Raw genomic sequence first — 11,912 nt, 5'->3', positions numbered from 1 at the left:
CAGTCTCTTGCCTCCGGCCAGACGACAGGGTGGCTCATTAACTCAAGATAACCAGAGTAACTAAGTATGCCGCCCTGCACGTCCTACCCCGACGTCAGTTCCCGCGCTTTGCCTCTTAAGAAAGCTTTGCCTCTTAAGAAAGACTCGGGCTCTGGAGCTCCAGCAGAGGCCGGGGCCTCGGCTCCAACCCGTCGGGCCCCGACTTGAAGCAGCGGGGAACCTCTCCTCACACCTCGGTGACCGGGTGGCCGCCGGGACACAGAGCCTTTGGGTGGCGGCGTGTCTGCGGGTCGGGAAGAACCGCGCAGAGGCCACTAGGGCGCAGGGCCCGGGAAGGCGGAGCTAGGGACTGGCTCGGCCTCCTCTTTAGGCCACGGCGCCGTGCAGATCCGGTCGTCGGGCGACCGCTCTGTCCCAGTTGGGCGAGACTACCTGGTCCTGATAACAGTGGACAACGGCTTTAACGGCCAGAAGGTCAGCGTAGTCCCGGATGAGGACGAGTAGAACGGTAACGGCCATGGGGCGGTTGGCCTTCCTTCTACCAGACCTTGATGTGGGAAGAGAGAAATGGAGTAACAAGCCACATTTGGCGCTTTGGAGATGCCCACCACGCTTTGGGAAGATGTACCAGCGTTTATAGAAGGCCCGAGTGTATAAGGTGAGAAAGCTGCTCTCAGCTTCCCCCAAAACTTTTACAAGAAAACATTTGCCACATCTAGCCCTTCCAGATGTAAAGAAGCTGCCGACGTATGATAGACTAAGAATATCACACATCTTGTAAATTCCCATTTGTTTAAAAAAATCGTAGAAAATAAACATCTTCTGGAGATGACTTTTTGAAATGGAGATGTTGCATCACCTCTGGAAGCAACACCAGGAGCAGACACATACACGTTTGTTCAGTGGGTTAGACTAGGACATGGAGAAGATCTGACAAGGACGAGAAGAAGGTCCTATGCCAGACTGGTCATATTTAGAAGACGTTTACATATTATAATCATTGTCTTGTGTGTGCATTTTATTCCTCACTACTGTATATGTAGCTGACAACTCCAAGTACTTTTTGAAATGTCTAGTCTTTTTTTTTTTTTTTTTTTTTTGAGATGGAGTCTCTCTCTGTTGCCTAGGCTGGAGTGCAGTAGCGCGATCATGGCTCACCTCCCACGTACAAGTGATTCTCCTGCCTCACTCTCCCAAGTAGCTGGGATTACAGGCGCGCAACACCATGCCCTACTAATTTTTGTATTTTTAGTAGAAACGAGTTTCACCATATTGGCGAGGCTGGTTTTGAACTCCTGACCTCAAATGATCTGCCCACCTCGGCCTCTCAAAGTGCTGGTATTACAGGCCTGAGCCACTGCTCTCAGAAATGTCTAGTCTTTCTAGATGGTCTGAAGTGTCTAATACGTGTTAAATTTAGAGATAGTAAAATATTACATTTTGTAAATATCTTTTGGTTAAAATTCATATGAAATGTTTTGACAGGGGAATGGCCAACCACCAGTTCAGTAACAAACATTGTGTTTATGCACTGGTTCAGGGCAGGAGGAGGAGGCTGTGCAGAGAGCTCTATGCCACCAGTGTGCTTACTGTGAGGCAAGATTAACTATTGTCTCTCATGTCTGTGCACTTTGTTTTCCTTATCTGTGTATACAGTGTTTATAGAGGAAAACAAGTCCTAATTTACATCTAGACTTTTTAGACATTAAAGAGGTTTCCAGTATATGACAAAAGTAGAGTTAGTAAACTAATATATCTTGAACATATTGTTTTAAAATTCCTTGGGAAGATTGTCTTCTGAAAATCTGAGCATTATTGGCCACTGGGTTGACTGAGATGGGAAGGGTTCTAGGCTGGAATATTTTTATTTGGAAGACTCTTTCAGATTTTAACTATTGTTACATGTGTACAGTTTATTCAAGACTGCTTTGCAGGACCAGCACGGTGGCTCACACCTGTAATCCCAGCACTTTGGGAGGCTGAGGTGGGTGGATTGCTTGAGGCCAGGAGTTCAAGACCAGCCTGGCCAACATGGTGAAACCCCATCTCTACTAAAAATACAAAAATTAGCTGGGGTGTGGTGATGCATGCCTGTAATCCCAGCTACTTGGGAGGCTGAGACAGGAGAATCACTTGAACCAGGGAGGCGGAGGTTGCAGTGAGCCAAGATCACACCACTGCACTCCAGCCTGGGTGATGGAGCAAGACCCTGCCTCCAAAAAAAAGAAAAGAAAAAAGAAAACTGCTTTGTATATAGTGGACAACAAATATACTCCTTACCTGAAACATCTAGCCTATCTAGATGTTTAGAAGTGCCCAGCATATGTTAAATGTACAGGTAACATTTATCCTCTAATGTAAGAGTAAAATAATCACTTAAAAATATCTTTTTGCTAAAATTCATAAGAAATAGTGTCTTTTGAAAGTGGAATTGTTGCCAGGTGCGGTGGCTCACGCCTGTAATCCCAACACTTTGGGAGGCCGAGGCGGGTGGATCACCTGAGGTCAGGAGTTTGAAACCAGCCATGGTCAACATGGTGAAACTCTGTCTCTACTAAAAATACAAAATCACCTGGACGTGGTGGTACATGCCTGTATTCCCAGCTTCTTGGGAGGCTGAAGCAGGAGAATCGCTTGAACCTGGGAGGCAGAGGTTGCAGTGTGCCAAGATCACGCCATTGCCCTCCATCCTGGGCAACAAGAGCGAAAGTCCATCTAAAAAAAAAAAAAAGAAAAGAAAAGAAAGTGGAATTGTTAAACCGCCCCTGTGAGTGGTATAGTAGTGTCTATACTTGTTTAATGGTTTAGTGGAAGTGAGAGGGAAGATATTGCAAAAGGTAATATGCTAGTGTGCTTATACTTGGACTTTTTAGACACCATTTTTCTGTATGTTTTGTGGATTTTGTTTTGGTGTGTATAAAGTTTATAATAAACAAATGAGTCATAATTTTGCAACATCTAGTCCCTTAGATGTTAGAGGTTGCCGGTGTATGACAAAGTACTCAGTAAAATTAGCTCATTTTGTACACTTTGTGTTGAAATTCATAGGAAAGCTTGTCTTCTGTAAATGACTTTTGGATACAAATTTGTTCAACCATCTCTAAGCATTACATGTGCCTGTACATGTCCACTGAATTGAAGGCAGAGAGAAGGAAGTGAGGAGGGAATGGTTCAAGACTAAAATGATATATTTGGAAGATACCTCAGATTATAACCATTGTTACATGTATGCAATTTTATTTAACAGTGCTGTGTACATGGTGGAAAAGTTATATGAAATATCTAGTCTTTTCAGCTATTTAGAAGTGCTTGATGTATTTAAAAGCAGAAGTAGTTGAATAACACTTTGTAAATAGCTTTTAAAGACTGATGGGAAATACTGTATTTGGAAGTGGAATTGTTAAACCACCTCTCTGAACAGTGTGCTCTACTTGTTCGTTGAGTTGAGGGAGGTAGGAGGAAAGAAACTGCAGAAGGTGTTTTGCTAGTGTGTACTAGAAAATTTCAGCTTATCCATTGCCTTATATGTTATGTGCTTTTCATTTAACTTTGCTATACTGTGCATATTGTGTATATACTGGACAAATGAGTTGTTGAGTGTATATTTTATAATATACAGTCTCTATATATTAAATTTTATAATATCTAGTCAACTTTATAACATCTAGTCTCTAGATATTAAAGAGGTTGCCAGCGTATGACAAAAGTAGTGTTAATAAACTAACACATTTTGTACACTTTGTGTTAAAATTCATTTAAAGATTGTCTCCTGAAAAGGACTTTTGGAAGTGAAATGATAACATCAGCTAAGTGACACAAGTGCCTATATCCACTGAGTTTGTGGTGGAGAGGAGTGGGAAGAAATTAAGGATTCTAGACTAGAATGTTTCAATTTAGAAGACACTTTCAGATATAACCACTGTTACATGTGTGTGGTTTATTCAACACTGCTATGTATATAGTGGACAAACTTAAGTCCTTAATTGAAACATCTAGGCTTTCTAAATGTTTAGAAATGCACAAAATGCATTGTAGATACCATTTTGATTCATATGAAATATTGTCTTTTGAAAACTGATCAAACTAATTCCCTGAGCAGTACACATTATTATATTTGTGCTGGTTCAGGGAGGAAGGAGAAGAAAGTGCAAAGGGTTTTATACCAGTGTGTTTATGGTCTTTTACTATGCTGTGTATATAGTGTATATAAATGCACAAACGAGTCCTAATTTACAACATCTAGTCTTTCCAGATGTTAAGGAGGTTGCTAGTGTATGACAAAAGTAGAGTTAGTAAACTGATACATTGAGTACACCTTATGTTAAAATTCACAGAGTGTTCTTAAAAACACAGAAGTGATCAGGGCCCAGTGGCTCACGCCTGTAATCCCAGCACTTTGGGAGGCTGAGGCAGGCAGATCACGAGCTCAGGAGATCGAGACCATCCTGGCTAACACGATGAAACCCCGCCTCTACTAAAAATAAAAAAAAATTAGCCGGGCACGTGGTGGCACACGCCTGTAGTCCCAGCTATTCAGGATGCTACTCAGGAGAATCGCTTGAAGCTGGGAGGCAGAGGTTGCAGTGAGCTGAGATCGCGCCACTGCACTCCAGCCTGGGAAACAGAGTGAGACTCCGTCTCAAAAAAAAAAAAAAAACAAAAAAAACCCCACAGAAGTGAAATTGTTAAAATCTCTAACTGGATGCTTATACCTCTTCTGGATGCTCATACCTGTCCACAGGGTTAATTTAGAGGTGAGAAGGGAAACGATTCTAGGCCGTAATGTTCCTATTTAGAAGACACTTTTAAATTATAGCCTGTGTTATGAGTATGCGCCATTTATTCACTGCTACTGTATATACAGTGGAAAACAACTCCTATTTGAAACATCTTGTCTTTCTAGATGTGTAAAAGCACACAACATAGGTTAAAAGTAGATACTAAAGTAACACCTTTCACCAAAATTGTCTAGGAGTGGTTGTATTTGGGAATGGAATTGTTAAACTTGATGTTTTGGAGAGTACACTGACTTTTCACTGGGTAGTGGCAAGTTGTGGGGAAGAAGTATGTAGGGGGAAGAGTTCTGTGCAGGTAAGTTAGATTAGTCCAGATGGTCTAACCATTGTTCTATATGTGCATTTTAGTTAATATTGTTGTATATTAAAATGCAAGTCCTTTTGCTCAAAGTGTGTTGGAAGTAGAGGTAGTAAAACAATCCATTTATATCCTTTTGCTAGTTTTTAGGAAGGCCTGTCTTCCGGGAGTGACCTTTGTTAATCCACCTCTTGGAGCTGGACATAGCCACCTGGACGGTGGAAGAGGGAAAAGAGGAAAGTTGAAGGGAAGGGCTCTTTGCTAGTAACTCCATTATCTAGAATATGGTTTTAGATGATAACCATAGGTCTATATAAGCACTTTACTTTTCAGTAAACATCTTTAGAAAAGATGTATCTTCGACATGGAATTGTGAAACCACCACTGGGTAGTGTATATCAGGACTTGTTCATCAGGTTAGCAGTAGAGAGGCAGAAGGAAGTATAAAGGGAGAGATGAATGCAGATGTGTCCATATTTCCATTTTGACGATAGCCATTGGTGTATGTGCATCTCTTTTGGCTGTACTATAGGAATACATGAAGTAATTAAAAGGAAACATATCTTCTTGCTAATATTTTAATGGTATAGATATGTTAATGAATTCTCTTAGAAACATTATACTTAGTGTGTTCAGTTGCTTTATGTTTTATTTTAAATTGAGCACTAAGGGAATGCAGTATTTTAATCAGAACTCTGCTAATGCTTTTATCTAGAGGCATGTCTCCATTTTTGCCTTCTATAAAATTTTTGTCCCAAAAAAAGCAAGATTACATTGTTTTTCTAACAGACTGAGTTGGTGCTGTATATTCTTGGTTATCAGAATACTCATATAGCTTTGCAATTCTGAATTGGTAAATATTTATGATGTGTAAAAAAGCATAATATATACTATATACTGTAGAATCTCAATCCCATATAACTGGATGTTATGTCTACACACACAGGACCTAGAAGGACACATCAAAATATAAACTACTTGTGATTATGGATGACTTTGTTCTTTGTTTCTTGTGTTTTACTTTTTTCTCCTTCCTTCCATCCTTCCCTCCATCTCTCTCTCTTTCTTTCTTTTTTCAGAGTTTTGTTCTTGTTGCCCAGACTGGAGTGCAGTGGCGCGATCTCGGCTCACTGCAACCTCCACCTCCCAGGTTCAAGCAATTCTCCTGCCTCAGCCTCCTGAGTAGCTGGGATTACAGGCACACACCATCACACCCAGCTAATTTTTTGTATTTTTAGTAGAGACGGAGTTTCATCATGTTGGCCAGGTTGGTCTCAAACTCCTGACCTCAGGTGATCCACCCACCTCTGCCTCCCAAAGTGCAGGGATTACAGGCGTGAGCCACCATGCTTGGCCTCTTGTGTTTTTTAATTTACTATAATGCACATATTACCTGTTAAAAAAAATAAAGGTTATTTTAAAAACCTGGGGAAAAAAAGCCCTACTGGCTTTAAGCCATTCTTGTACCTCAGCCTCCTGAGTAGTTGGGATTACAGGCACCTGCCACCAAGCCCGGCTAATTTTTGTATTTTTAGTAAAGACGGCGTTGCACCCTGTTGCTAAGCCGGTCTCGAACTCCCAACCTCAAGTGATCAGCCCACCTCACCTCCCAAAGCACTGGGATTCCAGGCATGTGCCAACGTGCCTGGACTCCAAGCCATTTATTTCTTGAAGGTCAGTTTGTCCAGGAGAATTTTCCACATTCTGGATTTAGCTGATTGCATCATTATAATGTTATTAAATACATTGCTGTATCTCCAATATTTACTCTAAACAAATGGTTTTTATCTATTTGATTATAGAAATTCAGTTTTCAACACAAGTATTTACTGTGGTCCTGGGTATGTTCTACTTTACTTTATTATGGGTTACATGATATGTGGTTGTCTCACATTTGATGATATAAAATTTAGCTTTGGTTTTAGGTGAAATCAGCCTAATCCAACCATTCTAGAGTCCTTCATCCAATTTCACCTCATGGTTATAGCAGCCATTGCCAATTGTGACCTGGATGTGTTATAGCAATACCAGTTGCAAAATGTTGTAATTTTATAATCTCTCCTGCATTTATTAGCTGTTATTTCCTGAGAAGAAAAATCTTTCCCTCATCAACTATATGTTTATCTTGAAATACATTCCATACAGGAGAGATAGGATAAATGCTTGATTCTTTTCCTTCATGTGTTAGCTTTCAAAATAAAACTGATATTCAAAAACCTCCAAAGGTTGAATATGGAAAAGCTATTTTGTGGGTGTGTATGAGTGTATATGTTTATGTTAACTTTGCAACTAGCTTCTTTACCAAATTCTCTCTGGTAAGTTTTTCATTTTGAGGGGTGGCTTCCAGATATATAATCCTACCAAGATACATAGATAGCTTTATCCCATTCTATCCAATAGTTAATCCTTTAATTACTTTTTCATGTCTAAATGCTTCGGCTAATACCTCCATTACAATGTTAAGTAGTAGTGAAGATAATGAATATCCTTGTCTTGTCATGAAAAACAATTTAAATGTATTTGATCACAAAATACCATAAATAGACGTAAATGGGAATACATACCATGAACAGCGCCCTCCGCCCCCCCGCCCCCCCCCCCCCCCCCCCCGCTTTTTTTTCAGACTGTGTTTTGCTCTGTTTTCCGAGGCTGGAGTGCAGTGGCACAATCACAGCTCACTGCAGCCTTAACCTCCTGGGCTCAAGCGATTCTCCTGCCTCAGCCTCCCAAGTAGCTAGCTGGGAATACAGGCATGCACCACCATGCCCTGCTAATTTAAAAGAGACATCATCTCTCTATGTTGCCCAGGCTGGTCTAGAACTCCTGGGCTCAAGCAATTCTCCTGCCTCAGCTTTTCAAATTTCTGGGATTACAGGCATAAGCCACCATGCCCAGCCTCATAAACATCTATTAACATTATATATTATACAGAATAATTTATCAGAATAAAACATAATTTCTAGAAATCAGTAAGTTAAAAAGGGAAAAACTGGTTTCTTTCCTCTCATATTATGTATTTGATCAATATTTCATACTAGCTCTGGCGTAGGCAAATCACCTTTGATTTGGATTGATTAACATATGTAGGTGTTGTGGGATACTTTTTTGTGTTGGGGCAGTGGAGGTGGTCATCTAGTTAAATGTGTTTGTAAAATGAGTTCAGCATGTGTTGGGGACCAGCCTCAACACCACCCGTAGGGTACCCAAAGTCCGGTGGCGACAAAGGATTAAGAAGAGACAAGTTAAGAGTAAAGGTGGGGAGCCAGGGGGCCAGTTGCAAAATGGAGGCTGCAAAAGGCTCAGAGCTCTGGTCTCCACACTATTTATAGAGTACAATCACTTAGATCTAAGAAGCAGATGTTCAGGGCGAAACAGTGAAAAGGTGGCAGTGCGTCATAGCCGTAATCTATAGCAATAGCGGTTTAAATGAATCTCCTTTGTGCTCAAACAGCATATCTTTAACTTATCGGAGAGTAGCTAGTGGGAGCGGGCTTAACTTGGAGTCTGTCCACATTCCAGTATTTCAAAGCAGTGTCTTTCTCCTTGAACGCAGTGTTTACAGATAAAGAGAGCGGGTCTCGCTCTGAGCATGGGAACATGATGGCAATTAGGAGGCTTTCCTCCTCAGAGGACTCTTGTGGCTTTCCACAACATATTGTCTCATATTTTTATGGCCAGTTTATGCAGGCACCCCACAAGCCCTTTTCCCAAAAACATGTCATTTATTTTTACTGAAATTTTCTTGAACAAGAGATATTTGGATGACTGGTCTCTCACACTCCCACTAAGCTATTTCAGCAAAAGGACAGTAGTTCTGGTTTCATTTAACCAGCCAATCCATTTTGTCTCATTCAGGTTAGACTTGGGAGGCACCCCATGCTATGACAGACAGCATTTTATTGTCCTTCATGTACCTATCACCGCACAATACTAATGGGGCCCACTGCTTCCATATCTGGTGATTCAAGAAAAGGTAAGATATAGGGTGGTTGGAAGCTCAGAAGAAAGACATCAATAAGATATGTTTCTGCTATTCCACCTCCATGCTGTTCTTTGCTCTAAGAACTCTTCAGAATTCAAAAAAGAAAAGAAAAAAACAGTGAATAAAACAAAGGGTCTCTTATTATTTTTATATTTTTTCTGTTTTTTTCTTTCTGTTTTTCAGTAATACCATAGCATGAAATCCAAAGAAACCAGGCTGATTAATTTGCGAAAATGCTTGTTACAAAGGGTTCAAGACCTTCCTGGTGTGGCAATGCTATCGATACAGATACTTAACACTGCAAAGGCTGTACAGACAAGCAGAAAATTGAATGAATGAGACTAGGTTTATTTAACGGGAGGGAGAAAGGAAAGTGGAAAGGCGGTCCATCGAGAGGAGAAAGTGCGCACTCCCAAAACTAGTGGAGGTGCCGGGGATTGAACCCGGGACCTCGTACATGCTAAGCACGCGCTCTACCACTGAGCTACACCCCCAACCGCAAACAGCTTGCTTTGCATTTCTTTCATGATTTATAATCAGTATTTCTCAAAGATTCGGTAAATCGCAATGAAATCATGAATGCAAACTCCGCAATTTGTGAAACAGCTAGGCTGGGTCCTGCACAAGCAGCGTCCAAAGAAAGCAACACAGTGAAATTACAAAGGAAGGAGCCTGAAAGCAGACAATCTGTTGTCTCTCGCTTTTTCCAGCTTCATTTCCTGCTGTTTTCAACCGTAAGGCCCCAGGAGGCCAAAGCCAGTAGCGCAGCCGGGGTACCAGCTGAGACCTACGTGTTTGAAGGGAAACTGTAGGGGGGCGTCAAAGGGGATCCTCGCCTACCGAGTTCCAGTCCCCGCGCCCAGCACCGCCTTTCTTGGAACAAAGACTCTCAAATCACTTCCGTTTCCAAAAGCCCAAAACGTCCACTGAACATTTAGTGGTGATGGCAGGGAACGTTCTTGCGAGCTCAAGATGTCATGAATCAATCACAAGGACAAACTGGAAATCTGGGCCCGGGTGAGAGGCATCACGTAGGCACCCAGATCCGCACGTCTAGAGTAGTTTACCTCCGACAAAACTCTGAGGGTCCCCTGCTAATCCAAACTGGTGGGGGTTGGGGTGGGGTGGTAGCGTTATTTGAGAAAAAGATGAATTAGGTAATGCAGGGCTGGCATCTGTTGCTTGGCGACCAATCTGTAGGAAACCATGGAGCAATGAAAAATTATTGGTTTCTCGAATGGTGAGGGGAGGTGGGGGAAGCTTCTCATATTTTAAAGAGCTGGCCCAGCCCAACCCAAATTCACAACTATTGACTTCTGAGGCACCTCCGTTGAAATCTCTCCCTCTCTCTTTCTCAAACAATTTATAACTCACTAAAAAGCTGAAAAAATAAAAATAATACAAAAATACCCTTCTATCCTTTACTCAGATTTAGATATTATTAATATTTTACCCCATTTGCCTTATGAGTTGCTTCTTCTCTCTCCTGTACGTTGCATACATCACGTCCATTTCCTTTACTTAAGTACTTTTCTATATACCCACAGTACTATTAGGAACTTTTGTAAATTTAACACTGATACAATAGCTGTATTTAATCTACAGTCTGCATTTCAAGTTGACCAATTGACCTGATGTTTTCCTCTCATATAGGATCTAGTCTAGGGTCAAGCGTTGCATTTAGTTGTCCTGTCTTTTTTAGTCTTCTTTAATGAAAAATATTTGCATAGTCTTTATTTTTTTGACATTGGTATGTCATTTAAAAAAATAGTGTTATTTTCATTTCTTTCTTTCTTTCTTTTTCTGAGACAGAGTCTCGCCCTGTCGCCCAGCTGGAGTGCAATGGCGCGATCTCGGCTCACTGCAACCTCCGCCTCACGGGTTCAAATGATTCTCTTGCCTCAGCCTCCTGAGTAGCTGGGATTACAGGTGCCTGCCACTATGCCTGGCTAATTTTTTTTTTTTTTTTTTTTTTGTATTTTTTAGTAGAGGCGGGGTTTCACCATGTTGGCCAGGCTGTTCTCGAACTCCTGACCTCGTGATCCGCCCGCCTCAACCTCCCAAAGTGCTGGGATTACAGGCATGAGCCACTGCTCCCGGCCTCATTTCATTTTTAAAAATAGAACGTGTTTCACTGACTGATACTTTCGCATGGCTAGGCTCAGGATATACGTTCTCCATTGGAATACTAAATAGATAATCTTGCGTGCTTATATATTTTTCAGCCATTGGTCTGTACTTTTTTGTTCTTGCTTTAAAAAAATCTTCCCAACAAAGTCTCTGGATAGTACACTTTTTGTGACATTTCTGGTCTCACAAAGGATTAAGGAATTCTTTAGAGGTCACTCAAAACAAAAATAAATGAATATTTTCTGGGCGCTAAAGTGACTTGGAAACACCTGGAGCCCAGGTCAGGGTAGTGAGTAGTCAAAGCCATAGCTGTGGGAACTCTGCCTAAAGTTCCTGGGAGTTGGAACAGTTGGGAGCAAGAACTGCTGGAAGCCAACTTGGACCAACAGAGGAGTGGGTTTAACCTGAAGTCAGATACCAATCGAAATACAACTGTGAGGATGAATATTTAATATCAGAAAAGCAGAGAGTTGGAGGAGCTGAGCCTGACACTCTTGTTATGGGCCAAAACCTATAGTGAGACCAAGTGGTTCAGGGTCAAATTTGTCACCTAGCTCCTGGCAGAAGTAGAAATATATCCTCTCTGAAAGAAAACTTCCCCGAGTTAGGCCTGCAGAACTCTCTTATGTTAAGATCACACAATAAGATTAATAATAAAAATTACTACAAACCTAAGAAGGTAAATTACTACGCTTGAGACTCAACA

At 41.3% G+C, this 11,912-nt stretch overlaps 1 protein-coding gene and 1 non-coding gene across 2 annotated transcripts in view; one reads left to right on the top strand and one right to left on the bottom strand.

Annotated features, from left to right (window-relative positions):
• Positions 1–265: 265 nt before the first annotated feature.
• Positions 266–11,912, top strand: part of SCAND3 (SCAN domain containing 3) — a 46,891-nt gene continuing 35,244 nt past the window's right edge. The window contains exon 1 of the mRNA XM_019029968.4: positions 266–658. The gene's annotated coding sequence lies outside the window, so the exon portion shown is untranslated. The remainder of the gene's footprint in view (positions 659–11,912) is intronic.
• TRNAA-AGC (transfer RNA alanine (anticodon AGC)) lies at positions 9,499–9,570 on the bottom strand. The gene has a single exon. It is a non-coding gene; the product is annotated as a tRNA-Ala (tRNA).

The sequence above is a fragment of the Gorilla gorilla genome, chromosome 5 (assembly GCF_029281585.2).
Source record: "Gorilla gorilla gorilla isolate KB3781 chromosome 5, NHGRI_mGorGor1-v2.1_pri, whole genome shotgun sequence".
NCBI classification, from domain to species: Eukaryota; Metazoa; Chordata; class Mammalia; order Primates; family Hominidae; genus Gorilla; species Gorilla gorilla.
Note: the sequence above shows the minus strand (reverse complement) of the source record. Positions and strands in the feature narration are given on the sequence as shown.